At 60.7% G+C, this 12,904-nt stretch overlaps 1 long non-coding RNA gene across 1 annotated transcript; it reads left to right on the top strand.

Annotated features, from left to right (window-relative positions):
- Positions 1 to 503: 503 nt before the first annotated feature.
- On the top strand, positions 504 to 4,844 carry LOC109276786 (uncharacterized). The gene is made up of 2 exons (XR_002084835.2): positions 504 to 1,585; positions 3,863 to 4,844. It is a non-coding gene; the product is annotated as an uncharacterized LOC109276786 (long non-coding RNA).
- Positions 4,845 to 12,904: the final 8,060 nt, after the last annotated feature.

Raw genomic sequence — 12,904 nt, forward strand, 5'->3', positions numbered from 1 at the left:
CTCCACAATTCCTAGGAGACAGGGAGAAAGCAAGGGTAAGGGAACCCAGCAACGGAGAACGGAAAGGGCTTGTCCAAGGTCAGACCCTGCACAGGCCGCGTGTCAGGCGGGTGATTCTTTCTCTTGCGTGTGAATAAGCTAGGGGCTGGGGGAGGCCGGGCCCCCCGAGCGGCCATTTTGGAAGGACGTCGGGCGGCGGCCTGCAGCCCCCCCCACCAGCTCCCCTGCGGCCCCGGCTCCGGGTTGGGGGGGACCCGGGCGGCCGGGAGCGGGAGGCGGGGCCCGCGGCGCCGAGGAGGAAAGAACAAAAGGGAGCCCCGCCCCCTCCCCCGGCCAGCCCGCGGCGACCAATCGTCGCGGCCGCTGCTGATGGCGCTCTATGATTGGCTGAACGGAGACCAATCCGGCGCCGGAGCCGCGAGCCCGTGCGGCCCCACGTGGGGCGGCGCGCGCGGCCCTTCGCGGGCCGCAAGCGGGCGGGGCGTGTGGCTCGGGGCCGCGCCTCGGAGACGGGACCGGCGACCGCGCCCGCGCTCCGGCCCTGGGACCCCAGCCGCAAGGCTCCCCGCGCCGATCCAGCCGTCGCCGAGGCCCCCCGAGTGCCCGGAGCGCGCGAAGTGCTGTGCCGCTTTCCGGGTGATTTGCTGTGCGGGGCCGGGGTGGTGGCTGCCCTCATTGCACACGCGGAGGTGAAGTGACAGCCTCAGAGCCACCCAGCCTGTTAGGGAGGAGGCCGCTGAGGACCCTGTTTCCTGATCCCGCTGCTTGGCCACGGAGCATCCCTTCCCCTGAGGGCCTGGGCGCAGGGCTCCCAGCCCACCCCAGCCCTGTACCCCCAGAGGACTGCGCTCAGGGTGTGACGGGGCTAGGCCCTGGAGGCTGGAGCAGGTGGGGCGGAAGGAAGGACCAGGTGGTCTGCTGTTGGGTGGTGGAGGGACCTGGTGGCATCAGGTCATTCATTGACTGAGTCAGCTATTGATGCTTCTACGGTAATGTCGTGGGGATACAAACACCATGGCCCCAGCGGGGGCTTGGGGGCTAGCCTCCCCTGGTTTCCATGAGTTACTCCAAGCTACACCAAAAGGAACATACAAGAATGTTCTTTGATAGGAGTAATTGACGTGGTCTTACATTTTCATAGCACCCTTGGAGGGGGTATTTGAACGGAGGGTTGAACACACGGAAGTCCAGTGAATTAACGGAGAGATAGAGTGTGCGGTACCCAAGGCCAGCAACAAAGGGGAGCTGTTAACCGCTCCAGACCTGAAGGGCAGCGGTGGTCCTGGGAGAGGCAGAGCCCGCAGGAGCTGTGACCTTGGGGAGAGGGGACGCTGCGACCTGGCACGGAGGAGAATGAATATGTATACTGACCTCACTTTCCTCCTGCCTGCTCTTCTTGTCTGCGGGCTCCTCATTGGCTAAGTCCAGCCAAGCAGGGGCAAAGGAGTCCCCACTCCTTTGGACAGCTTCTGGCTACTGTGTGCAGGGCAGCTGGGGCAGTAAGGTGTCCAGTGCCCCTTCTGAAGTGTGAAGAAAATCATCTTTGAAATGTTGCCGTTTTGTTTCATGGGCAGTGGCATACGATGTAAGTGAAACGCATGTGCATCCTGTGCGGAGGTGGCCTCCAAGTGGGTGGGGGAGGGCACAGCTGAGCCCCTCCCTCCTGCAGAAGCCTTTGGAGCCTGTCCTGCGAAGGCATCAGGCAAATGATGAGCGGAACACAGGCAGGGAGGTGCACGAACAGCGCTCCTGTCAGTGCCTATGGGCAATGAAGTACAGGCGCCTCTCCTCCTCCAGGAGGCCTTCCTGGTCGCTCCGGTTTCATTAACAGTTGTCACGGGGGACTAAATCCCAGTGGCGGGGACTGGCCTTGTTCACTGTCCTCTCTTCACGGTGGTCGTACACACTGGAGAATGAACGGACCATGCTTTTTGCCTGGGTGAGGCCAAAGACTGTTCCTTCCCTCTGAGGCGGGGGGCATTTATTTGCCCAATAAGCCTTTTTTTCTGGGGCCTTTCTCTGCCCAGCCAGGGCTCCCCCTCCCAGGGCCCCAAGGAGAAAAGGATGTGTTCCAGGAGCGAAGTCCATGGTCGAATAGCACGGCCACACATGTGTTTAGGATGAGGAAGCCTGAGCCAGGGACTCCTTAGAGGGGCGGGAGAGAGAGGACTCCTTGCAGACCGGGAACCAAGGAAACAGGTGGGACCTGAGATGGCTCTGAGGGGCAGGGAGGAGTTGGAGCAGTGGGCAAGGTGAAGCCAGGGGCAGAGCTGAAGCCAGAGGTGAAATCACGTGGCATCTGGGAGCCTGATCTCTATGTTCATAGGGAGCCACCCTGCCTGTCCTCCGAGGCTGGCTTCTTGCTCAGCACAAACCGTGTCATCCGTGGCATCACTGTGTCTGTCTGGGGCTTGTTCTCTTTCGTTGTATGGGCGTGCCACGGTTTACGGTCCCGGTCTCCGGCTAGTGGACACGGAAGCTGCCTCCAAAGTTTAGGAACAGTAGTGCTGTGGACATTTTAGCGCATGTCTTCCGGGTTTGTGCCTGGCAGCGGAATGCCGGGGAGGCAAATGTTCAGCTTTGGTAGATGCCACAGTCCTTCAGGTGGCGGTCCTGACCGCCATTTCCACCAGCAGTGTGGGACGGTCCTGGTGGCCCTGTACCCGCGCCAGCCCTCAGGGTTATTTGTCCTGTACTCTTTGCCATTTGGGGGCTGGGGGGACACATTCCATCCCTCGATCGTCCTTATGTCCCCGCGAATAGGATGCTGACCTGAAGCAAGGGGCCGTGTCCTGGGTATAAGACGGACGCTCTGGGAGGTGAAGCCACGGCTGTCGGTGAGCCCTGGAGCTGCTTCTGGAAGCCCAGTCTCCATGCTTTCAGAAAATGGAATGTGGCTGCTGTGGCTCTCTGGATGGCCGTGGGCCTGGAGCTCCCATGCGGGGTCAGGACTGGTGCGGAAGAAACTGCACTGGGGAGGGGACTCTGGGCTTCGGGGGAGGGTGGGCAGCGGCAGGGGCTGTGGGAGCCCAGGAGGGGCGGTGGGGGAGGGCGGTGGTGTCAGCAGGGCCAGCACCCATCTGGTGGGGCTTTGCCGGGTGCACGTTTGTGCCCAGACCCTGCGTTGGATGCCGGGACATAATGGTGAAGGCACACGGGCGGGGGCCCTGCCCTCAAGTTAATGGCAGTCCAGGGCAGCAAGGCAAAATCAAGGAAACCCACAATAAATACCTAATTACAGGCTGTGATGAGCTCCCTGTGCCGCGAGAGGGCTGACCTGGCCTCAGAGATCACAGACTCTTGAAGGAGGTGTCCCAGCAGCATGCGGATGAGGGGCCGGAGGAAGGGGAGGGCTGGCGGTGGGGGTCCTCGGTGTGTGGCCCGCAGCCACAGAAGGAGGAGCCCCAAGAGCCTAGGGGTGGGCTGAGCCATACCCAAGCTCTCCTCAGGAACTCCAAAATAACAGCGACTTCGACAGGGAGGCCTTTCTTTCTCTTTCACATGAAGGCTCCGGGAGAGTTTGGGAGGCTCCAGGGTCATCAGGAACCCAGGCCCCTTCTTTCTTTAATATTTAAAAAAATTGTTTTACTGTTTATTCATTTTTGAGAGAGAGAGAGAGAGAGAGAGAGAGATGAGAGCATGAGCAGGGAGGGGCAGAGAGAGGGAGACACAGAATCGGAAGCGGGCTCCAGGCTCCAAGCTGTCAGCACAGAGCCCGACCCAGGGCTCGAACTCACCACCGTGAGATCGTGACCTGAGCCGAAGTCGGACGCTCAACCAGCTGAGGCCCCTGGGCGCCCCAAGAACCCAGGCTCCTCCTGCCGGTTGGCTCCGTCATCCTCAACCGTGGCCTCCTCCTCAGGATCCAGTGAGGCTGCTCCAGCCATCAGTATACATTACCAGCGGCAGGAAGACACAAGGGACGCAGAGGAGCCTGTATTTAAGGACCTTGCCTTTGCACATGACATTGCTGTGCACCCCGCTGGCTAGAACTTGGTCCCCGTGTGGCACCTAGCTGCAAGGGAAGCTGGGCAGCACGCTCTCGCCCCTGGACATCAGTAACTGGAAACCAGGAGCTGCTGCTGAAGGCCAGAAATGACCAGTGGATCGGATCCCCGTCCTCCCTGCACAGAATATGTCCCGCAGCGTCCGGTGGCAGAGGCCGCGGGGTCACGGGGCATGCTGGAGCCTCCCCACGCTGTCCTGCTGGCATCTCACTTCAACTCATTTTCACAGATGAGGGAACTAGGTCTCAGGGGAGCAAGTGGCCTGTCCAAGGGCCCACAGCTGACAGGCCAAGAGAGGCAGGACCTGCTGAGAATTTTCCAGAACTTTTACCCACCGGGCGTGCGGTGGGGGTGGTTCAAGACCATGAGGCCCCCATCACTCCCTCACCCAAGATGCCTCTTCTCTCCTGGTCTCTTGTTGACTGAGGCTGTCGCTGCCTCCTCTTTAAGCAGGACACAGGAGTGACCATAAACCCCTTCCTATCTTCCAGAGCACGGGAGGCAAGGCAGGGACAGTGACAGGTGGCCAACCTCTGGGTGACCAGCGTGCCCTCAGCACTGGATGGGAGCCCAGGCAGAGAGGAGAGGACCTGGAGCTGCCCCTCTCAGTCCTGATGTGCTCCCCGCTGCGTCCCCTCTGCTCACCCCCACCCGCCCCACAGCGGATCAGCTCTCCGCTTGGGCCCCAGGGCAGCATCCTCCAGGGCCAGAACTCGGTCTCAGTCTTAGTCACTGATGCTAACTCCCTGCCGTACTCTCTGTCTTCACATTCACCTTAAAACTCACAAAGGGGCACACGTTTATAAAAATAAAAGCAGACATTTCCAAGGTGCATAAGGTCAAAAGTCAAATTCTGCTCCGCAGGTGTGCTGATGCCTGGGTCGCAGGACCCGGAGCTGAGAGCTGACTTGGGGGTGGCGGTTGCCAGACTGTGTCTATACCTGCATGAGTGCCGCACGCACACAGATGCACGCACTGTGCGCTGCCCTGCGGGCCAGTGCGCGGCCGAGTTTGTTCGGATGGCTGCAGATGGGCACGTGGGTGCTTCCAGTTTTCCGTGGGAAGCGTTGGCATTGCGGTATTTGTGCAGCGGCTTTGTGGGCGTGGGTCCCCAGAAACTCACCGCCCTCTCTCCCTCATCAGGCCTCCACCCACCCCTCCCGCCACCAGACCGCCTGCGGGACCAGAGCCACCGGGAGCAGGGGGCACAGCGGCCTGGAGGCTGTCCTCTGGCTGCCTGGGGAGAGGCGGCCGCAGGGCTCTGGCCCCAGGCACGGCGCTGGCCTCTGGGTCTCTTGTTCCTTGGCTTTGCTTCTCTCTGCACGCTGGCCTCCTTCTCTTCAGGTTTCTCCATGTCGCGGGGGGGGACGGGGCATGACCCAGACAGGGCCCAGCCACCTGTCCCAGCTTGGTTACCCAGTAGGAACACAGGGTTCTCTCTCCACGTCCAGGAAAGGGGCCAGGGGTCAGTGCACTGCGATCTCCAGGCCTGGGTCCCGAGCTGCCCCCTGCCTTGGGGGTGGGTGGTGGCTCTACAGATCTGGTGAAGGCAATTCCTGCAGGAAGCGGGGACATCTGCTATGGGAAGAAATGGCCGGGAGGCCCACACTCTGGCCCCGTGGAAGCCACACATTGTCCCTCCACTCGCACCCCCCCTACTCCGGGGGCCCTGCCTGGCACAGCATACTTCCTTCCCAACAGAGGTCGACCTGGGCCACTTCACTGTGACAGTGGGAGGTGACCTGGGCCACAGTCCCCTGGGGCGTGTCCACCTCCCTGAATTCTGGTCAGGTTCTGCCCGGTGTCTGCAGCCTGGAGGAGATGCCAGGGCTACCCGCTGCCAGCACGTCTGACACTGCACAGCAGGAGGAAAGAGGAGGGAAGGAGGAGAGAATAAAGAGCGTTCAACCCCGGACAAGTCAACATGACGTCCTTGCTTCTCCCCACGGGGTCACAAGCCACCGTCGGTATCTGTGACCCCTCTGCTGCTGATTCTCCACGTTGCCCTCGCCTCCAGCCAGTGCCTCGCGGGTAGGTTCTTTCCCTGCCGGGCTGATCCAACCTTTACTGCCCAGGGGGTTGGGGCCCTTGTGCCTCTTGCCCTCCTGGGGTTGCCAAGGTCTCCCACCAGCACATCAGCATGGCCCAGGGGAACGCTCCTGAGGTCCCCAGTCCCACCTGCGTCCTGGAGGCCAGATGGGTACTCCACACCCCCTTTCCCCATTCACTGGGTGTGGCCCCAGCTCCTATTTTCTGGGCTGGCAGTGTCCTCCCCTGGGAAACACACTGCAGACCAGCCTAGCTCTGAGTCAGGACAGAAAGCAGAACCGAAGATCACTGGTGTGACATAAGATGCTTGGCCTGCTCCCCCAGCTCCCGGACCCAGGCCCAGGGCTGAGCAAGAAACACCCCTTCTGCGGGTGTGTGGGCTGCACCCCCGAGCCTGGGCACACGTGCCCGGCTGCGCGTGGCCCAAGGGTGGTCGCGTTCCTTGCTGTACCTGTGCTCAGAAAGGAGTCCCTTGGTTGCAGGGACTGGGTGGGGTTTCCTGAGCACGTCGAGGGGTCCACAAGGCCCATGACACAGCCAAATCCAGAGCAGCGCCTACTCCTGGAGGGGACACGCCATGATAGAAGGACCCAAAGTAACCCACTGGCCGCTGCACAGCTGCCTGGTCCCCTAGGGTATCACAGTTGGGATCTGAGGTCTCTTGTTGCTGACAACTGGGTATTTGTCCGAGGGGATCCAGGTCAGCTACAGGGAGGAGAGGTTCATGGTGGGGTCCTTGTCCATATCCTTCCTGCCTGCCCACTGACGGCGGGGCGGGGTGGGGGGGCTGACAGGCAGCCCCGGGGCGGGTCACATGCCTGCCTGACCATTACTAGCTCTTCTGCAGCGGGGCCTCCGATGATATTGACATGAGCGGGCAGGCGCCCGCTTCTGGGCACCGTCCACCACGTCCGTCCGCTCTCCTTCTTGGACCTGCCTGAGTCATCTGTCAGTCGTTTGCTCTTTCCAAGTCCCTCATGTCTGGCCAGATGGTCAGACACTGCCCAGGACTCTGTGTAGACCTTGGCCTTGGACATCCAGGGCCTCTGGGATGACTGTCCTGTAAAGTTCTGTCCTCTGGGAGGACTGTCCCGTAAGGCAGGGCTGTAATGGCACCGTGGTCCCCTTGGGGCTGGTGTTGGCACACGGGCGAGCCCACGCTGCTTCCTCGGCCAGCAGATCAGGGGGCTTCACAGAGGCCGTGAGTTTGCAGCAGGAAGTCGGCTCCAGCGGCCTCCTGTGCCTTAGGGCCTGCTCGGCCTCTTCTGTGGGCACCCTTTCTGCTCCATGATGGACAACTGCTGGGTGTACCTGCTTATGCTCAGGTGGGCAAGGGAGCGCCCGGTTTGACAGTTGGGTCTCAAGGTCAACCCACTGCCCCGCAGTAGCAAATAAATACAGGATGTCGTGTAAATTAAAATTTTAGATGAAGGGCGCCTGGCTGGCTCAGTCAGTAGAGCTTGTGACTTTTTTTTAATGTTTTTAATATTTATTTATTTTTGAGAGACAGAGACGGAGTGTGAGCGGGGAAGGGGCAGACAGAGAGGGAGACACAGACTCCAAAGCAGGCTCCAGGCTCTGAGCTTCAGCACAGAGCCCCACGTGGGACTCAAACTCACGAACTGTGACATCATGACCTGAGCAGAAGTCAGATGCTTCACTGACGGAGCCACCCAGCTGCCCCCACAGCTTGTGACTCTTGATCTCCAGTCGTGAGCTTGAGCCCCACGCTGAGGGGTAGAGTTTACATAAGAAATTTTATTTTATTTTATTTTTATTTTTATTTAAAAAAAAAATTTTTTTTAACGTTTATTTATTTTTGAGACAGAGAGAGACAGAGCATGAACGGGGGAGGGGCAGAGAGAGAGGGAGACACAGAATCAGATGCAGGCTGCAGGCTCTGAGCCATCAGCCCAGAGCCCGACACGGGGCTCGAACTCACGGACCGCGAGATCGTGACCTGAGCCGAAGTCGGACGCTTAACCGACTGAGCCACCCAGGCGCCCCTTACATAAAAAATTTTAGATGAACAGTGAATAATTTTTTAGTATGAGTATATCCCTAATATTTCACGGGCCATACTTACGCTAAAAGTTATTCCTTGTTTATCTGAAAGTCGAATTAAACTGGGTGTCCTGTATTTTTACCTGCCGACCCCCATGGGCCAGGTACGCAGGCCTCCCTGAGCACAGCACGAAGCCAGGAGACCCAGGTTTCACTTGGGTCCCCCAGGAAGTCGGTCACCAGCTCAGGCTCTCTGGTCCACCTGGTCCTGACGCAGGCCTTCGCCGGCCTCCGAGGCTGGCCTGCGAAGCGAGGGGCAGACTCTGATTGGCTCAGCTTGGGTCACGTGCCCACCCGAAGCCAATCACCGCGCCAGAGGGGCCAGGCACCCTGATTGGCCCGGCTGGGGTCATGTGAGCGAGGGGAGGCATGGCGGCCCGCGTGGCTGCGTCAGGTGGCCCTGGGAGGCCTTCGAGGGCTCGGGACTTTCTCAGGTCCGCGGGCCTGGGGCGGCGTCGTTTCCCGCTCTCTCTCTCTCCCCGGAGGCTCGGGCGGAGGTTGTCGCCGCGCAGGTTGGTGCCTGGCGGCGGCCTCGCGTGCCCTTCCCGTAGGGACCCCCCGAAACCCGCTTCCAGCCGGCGTCCAGCGGGCGTCCAGTGGGGAGCCCCGGCCCCCGGGTACCTCGCCCAGCATCGGAGGGGCGGCTGAAGGGCGCGGCGGTGAAAAATACAATTACCCTGTCAGTGCGGGGGCTCCCGACACTCGCCCTGCTCACAGCCGGCCCCCAAGTCTGTTTCCTATAAGTGAAAACAGATTTCCTGACAAGGGGCAAGATCTTAAACTTGTTCAAAGGCTCCCAAATAAAAAGGGTGGTTTTAACTTTCCCCGCTCAGCAAACCAAATTGTAGGAGGCCTCTGAACCCTTCCATCGCTGCGGGAAGGGCTCGGGGTTAGCCCACCCCCACTGCCATCTGGAGCCCGAGCCCCGGCCTGCAGGCTCAGCTAGAGCATGGTTCCTACTGGTCTCAGGGCCAGCCCCGCCCAGGGTCAGGGACCCGGGCCCAGAGGTTGCCTTCCACGTCACTATTTTCTGAGATGATGCGGATGGAAGGTGGTTCCCACCCACCAACCTCTCCTTCTGCCCTCCTCTGAAAGCTGCTTCAGCTTGGATGTTTTTCTTTGGATGAAACCACTTAAAGGAAGCAGCTGACATGCCCCTAGAAGTACTTTCAGCTGGGGGCTGGGTTTCCTGGGAGCAGAGCAAGAGGGCTCCCTTCCTTGGGCTCCTTGACCTGGACTTCTTGGCCTCACTAAGGAGGGGCCCTGCTTAGCTCAGCTAAGCACAGCTCCTGTGCTGGCCATCTTCTCCACTGCCCTCTGAGCTCCTGGCAGGTGGGGACTTCCTGAGATCCCCTCAGCTCTGCATCCCAGTGCCTGGCAGAGGGCCCAGCACACAGTAGGTCTTCAGCATGTACTTGTGGAAAGGACAGATGGATGGATGGCTCAGATGCAAACAAGTTGTGTTCCTGCCAGGAGCAGATCACATCTTCTTTCTTTCTTTCTTTTTTTTAAATCTTTGAGACAGAGAGAGAGAGAGAGAGAGGGCACGGGAGGGGCAGAGAGAGAGGAAGACACAGAATCCAAAACGGGCTCCAGGCTCTGAGCGGGCAGCACAGAGCCCGATGTGGGACTGGAACCCACGAACCGTGAGATCACGACCTGATCTGAAGTGGGATGCTTAACTGAGTGAGCCACCCAGGCGCCCAGGAGCAGATCAGTCTTAGCAGGGACTAAGAAACCCCTTTTCTGATGGGCAGGGTGGCTGGTTCCAGGATGTTTGTAGCTTCCCCACCAGCCCTGGGTATCAGTAGGGGCCTGCTATCTCTCTCCGTCTAGGGAGACAAGACCGGTGAAGGTTTTTTTCTGGACCGTAGGCATTGGCCTTGGACACCTTGGGTACTGGGTGAGTACCTTGCCTTTTCTTCCTGCAGACAGGTGCAGTCTGCCTCGGGAGCCCTGGAAAATCAGACAGGAAACGCCCATGGGAGAGGGCCCCCGCCGACTGAATTTGGGGCAGCATGTGATGAAGAGAGCACCTGAAAAGTCAGGGTGACTAAGCTGGAGAAGGGGGGCGATGTCAGGGGAATGCGGAACCAAGCAAACAGTGTTCTGAGTTCGCGGTGGCGTCAGGTGTCCGTGGCCTTGTGGTGTGCTCCTTACGAGCCCTTCTCTGGGCTGCAGGCAGCTCGCTCTGTTAGCTCACCGCCAAGGCAGTAACAGGGCAAGTGTTTGGGTGCCATCCAGACACGGCTGCTTCCAGGCACCGCTCCTTCCTGTTTTGTTTGGGAGGGCCTCTCCCCAGCTGTCAGGACGCGAGTGGGCTGAATGGAGTCAGAACACGTGTCTGAACTTCACACATTTACATCTGATGTAAATGCTGGAGAACTCTGCTCACGGACTCCATCCCCTCGCTACTGTGCCAAACGGGGGCAGTTTGGAGGCTGCCCCGTCCCCTTTATGCCTGAACTGGGCCCTCTCAGGACTCCCAAGGGTGTGGGCTGGGGCTGGGAGGCTCTGCAGAGGTGGGTGTCAAGACTATAGAACAGTGGGTCGGGGGTCCAGCCAGGTCAGCGGGCCTGCCCCCCCCCGCCCCCCCCCCCCCGCCCCGCCCTGCCCCGCCCCACCCCACCAGCCGGTTACAGCCTTGACGATTGCCGTGTCCTGCAGTGGCCTCTCGCCGTCCTGGCCAGGCTGGCCACGTGTGACCAAATCTGCCATGCCTTGAGTAACCAACTGGCTTTTTGTTTCACGGGAGCTGGTCTGGGCTCCCGGTAAGGAGGGCGATGGAGGGGGTCCCTGTGCAGCCCGCCCACAGCCACCCAATCCGTCTGAATCCTCCTGGAGTTCTGGTCCCTCGCCGATCTGACGGAGACGCGCCGTGGGCCCTGTGTCCAACTGGACACATGAGAGTGTGAGTCTCCCGACAGGGCAGATCCCAGGAGCTGGGGCCCAGGGACGTGGCACCCGGCGCAGGGAGGAGGGGCAGCAGAGAAGGGGCTTTGACATCTCCTACCCCGGCTTCTGCTCGGAAGCCTCCTCCCTGGAGGCTTCTCTGCTCACCTGGCCCAGAGGCCTGGGTGTTGCCTCATTCGTCTTCCTCTGGTGCTGTTTGTCGCAGAGCACCTGTCTCTGCAGCCCCCATGTTTCTGCCATCCTTGGGGCTGGTCAGGGAGCTGCATGGGGCCATGGCATCCCAGACTAGCGTGGGGAGGGGGCGGCTTGTCCGGTGGCTTTGGGACCCCACCAGGCCTTCTGCACCCTTCAGGGGTGGCAGGTGGGTGCATCCCTGACACTTAGGTGGTTCTGTGATCATTTGTCAGAGAAGGGGGTATAGCCCCCTACAGGCACCCCCAGGGAAGCCCCTGTGAATCCCTGGGCTGAGCCTCTGGGGAGGCCGCAGGGACCCTTGGTGGACTTGCTGTGGCACCTTCCTGGGCCCTGAGGAATCGCCAGGTGAGGGACAGCGGGGCCCTCAAGCTGGGTGGGGGTAGAGTCTGGCTCCACTGCATCCAGCCTGGGTCCTGGTGTGTGTCCCCAACCCCAAGTCCTGTCACTGCTGGCCAGAGGATGAGGAGACAGGGTGCTTAGGCATGTGAAGGGCCCAGCCCTGGCTCGGCCATTGTCCTTTTTCCCTGGGGCAGCGGTGTGGGGCCCAGAGGAGGGCCCTGCCCGCGTGTGGCTCCAGAAATCCCTTCTGCCACCTCTTGTGAACCTCACCTTACTCTCATCGGTGGGCAAGAGTCAGGGACCCTGTTTTACAGATGAGTTTTCTGAGGCCCAGGCTCACCCCTGCCGCCTCATCCTGCCCACCTCCATCCGTCCTTCTCTCTGGAGGCCCGAGTCATCCGGCCTCTTGGTGCCCCTGCCAGTGGTGGGCACTGAGAGGACTCAGCCTTTAGCGACCCCCAGCCTGTCTGCCTGGAGCTGGTGCGCGGAGCGGCCCTGCTTTCGTCACCGGCCACTGTCCCGGCTCCGAGCAGGGGGCCCGAGTCAGGTGCCCGGAGCAGGGCACGGGAGGCCTGACTTTTAGAGGAGACGCAGCTTTGGAGATGTGCTGGCGTTCACTGGGAGCCCTGGGGACTGGGACGGGGTGGCAGCAAGGGGGCCGAGACCCCTGGACTCCCGGCAGGAAGCAAAGGAGCCTTTTAGGGGCACTCTCCTCAGTGCCACCTCCGTCCACTTCCTTAGCTGGTACCCGGGGTCCCCAGGACAGGTCCCTCCTTGCCTCTTGCAGGGGCCGTTGTGGCCCGCAGCCTACAGCTGGCCGTGTGCCCGATGCCCCCTCGCCGGCCGGGCCGCGGAGCCAACCTCTCACCTGTCCGCGGCCCGGGTCTGACACCAGCTCCCACCCAGCCCTGGGGCCGGGGCATAAACAATTTCAGCCCCGCGTCCCCAATTGGTTTGTGGTATTAAAAACGAATTGCGATCGGCCAGGTTGTCATTTCTGCCTGATAAAACATCACTCGTATTGATCTCCCCCACCTGGTGCCATCATTTATCCTGCTTCGACGCTTCACATAATGGCTCGTTTGTCTTGATCAAAGTGTAGTCCTGCACGTTTAACCCTTGGGGCTCCACTCGTGTCCACCCCCTTCCCTCACTTGGGCCCTGTTCTGTGGGCTAGGAGGTTCTAGAAGGCAAGGGCCACCTTGTTGGAGTTACGGTGGGAAGTGGGAGGCGACAGGGAGGCAGCTGGAGGGGCTGGGGGATGGGAGGAGGTGGTCCCCGCTTGCCGTGTCCTTGCGGTCACCTGCCCACATTCCCGGTTCCGTGGCGACCCTCCC

This window comes from Panthera pardus, unplaced genomic scaffold (genome assembly GCF_024362965.1).
Source record: "Panthera pardus isolate Hobbes unplaced genomic scaffold, ASM2436296v1 HiC_scaffold_3, whole genome shotgun sequence".
Classification (NCBI taxonomy): domain Eukaryota; kingdom Metazoa; phylum Chordata; class Mammalia; order Carnivora; family Felidae; genus Panthera; species Panthera pardus.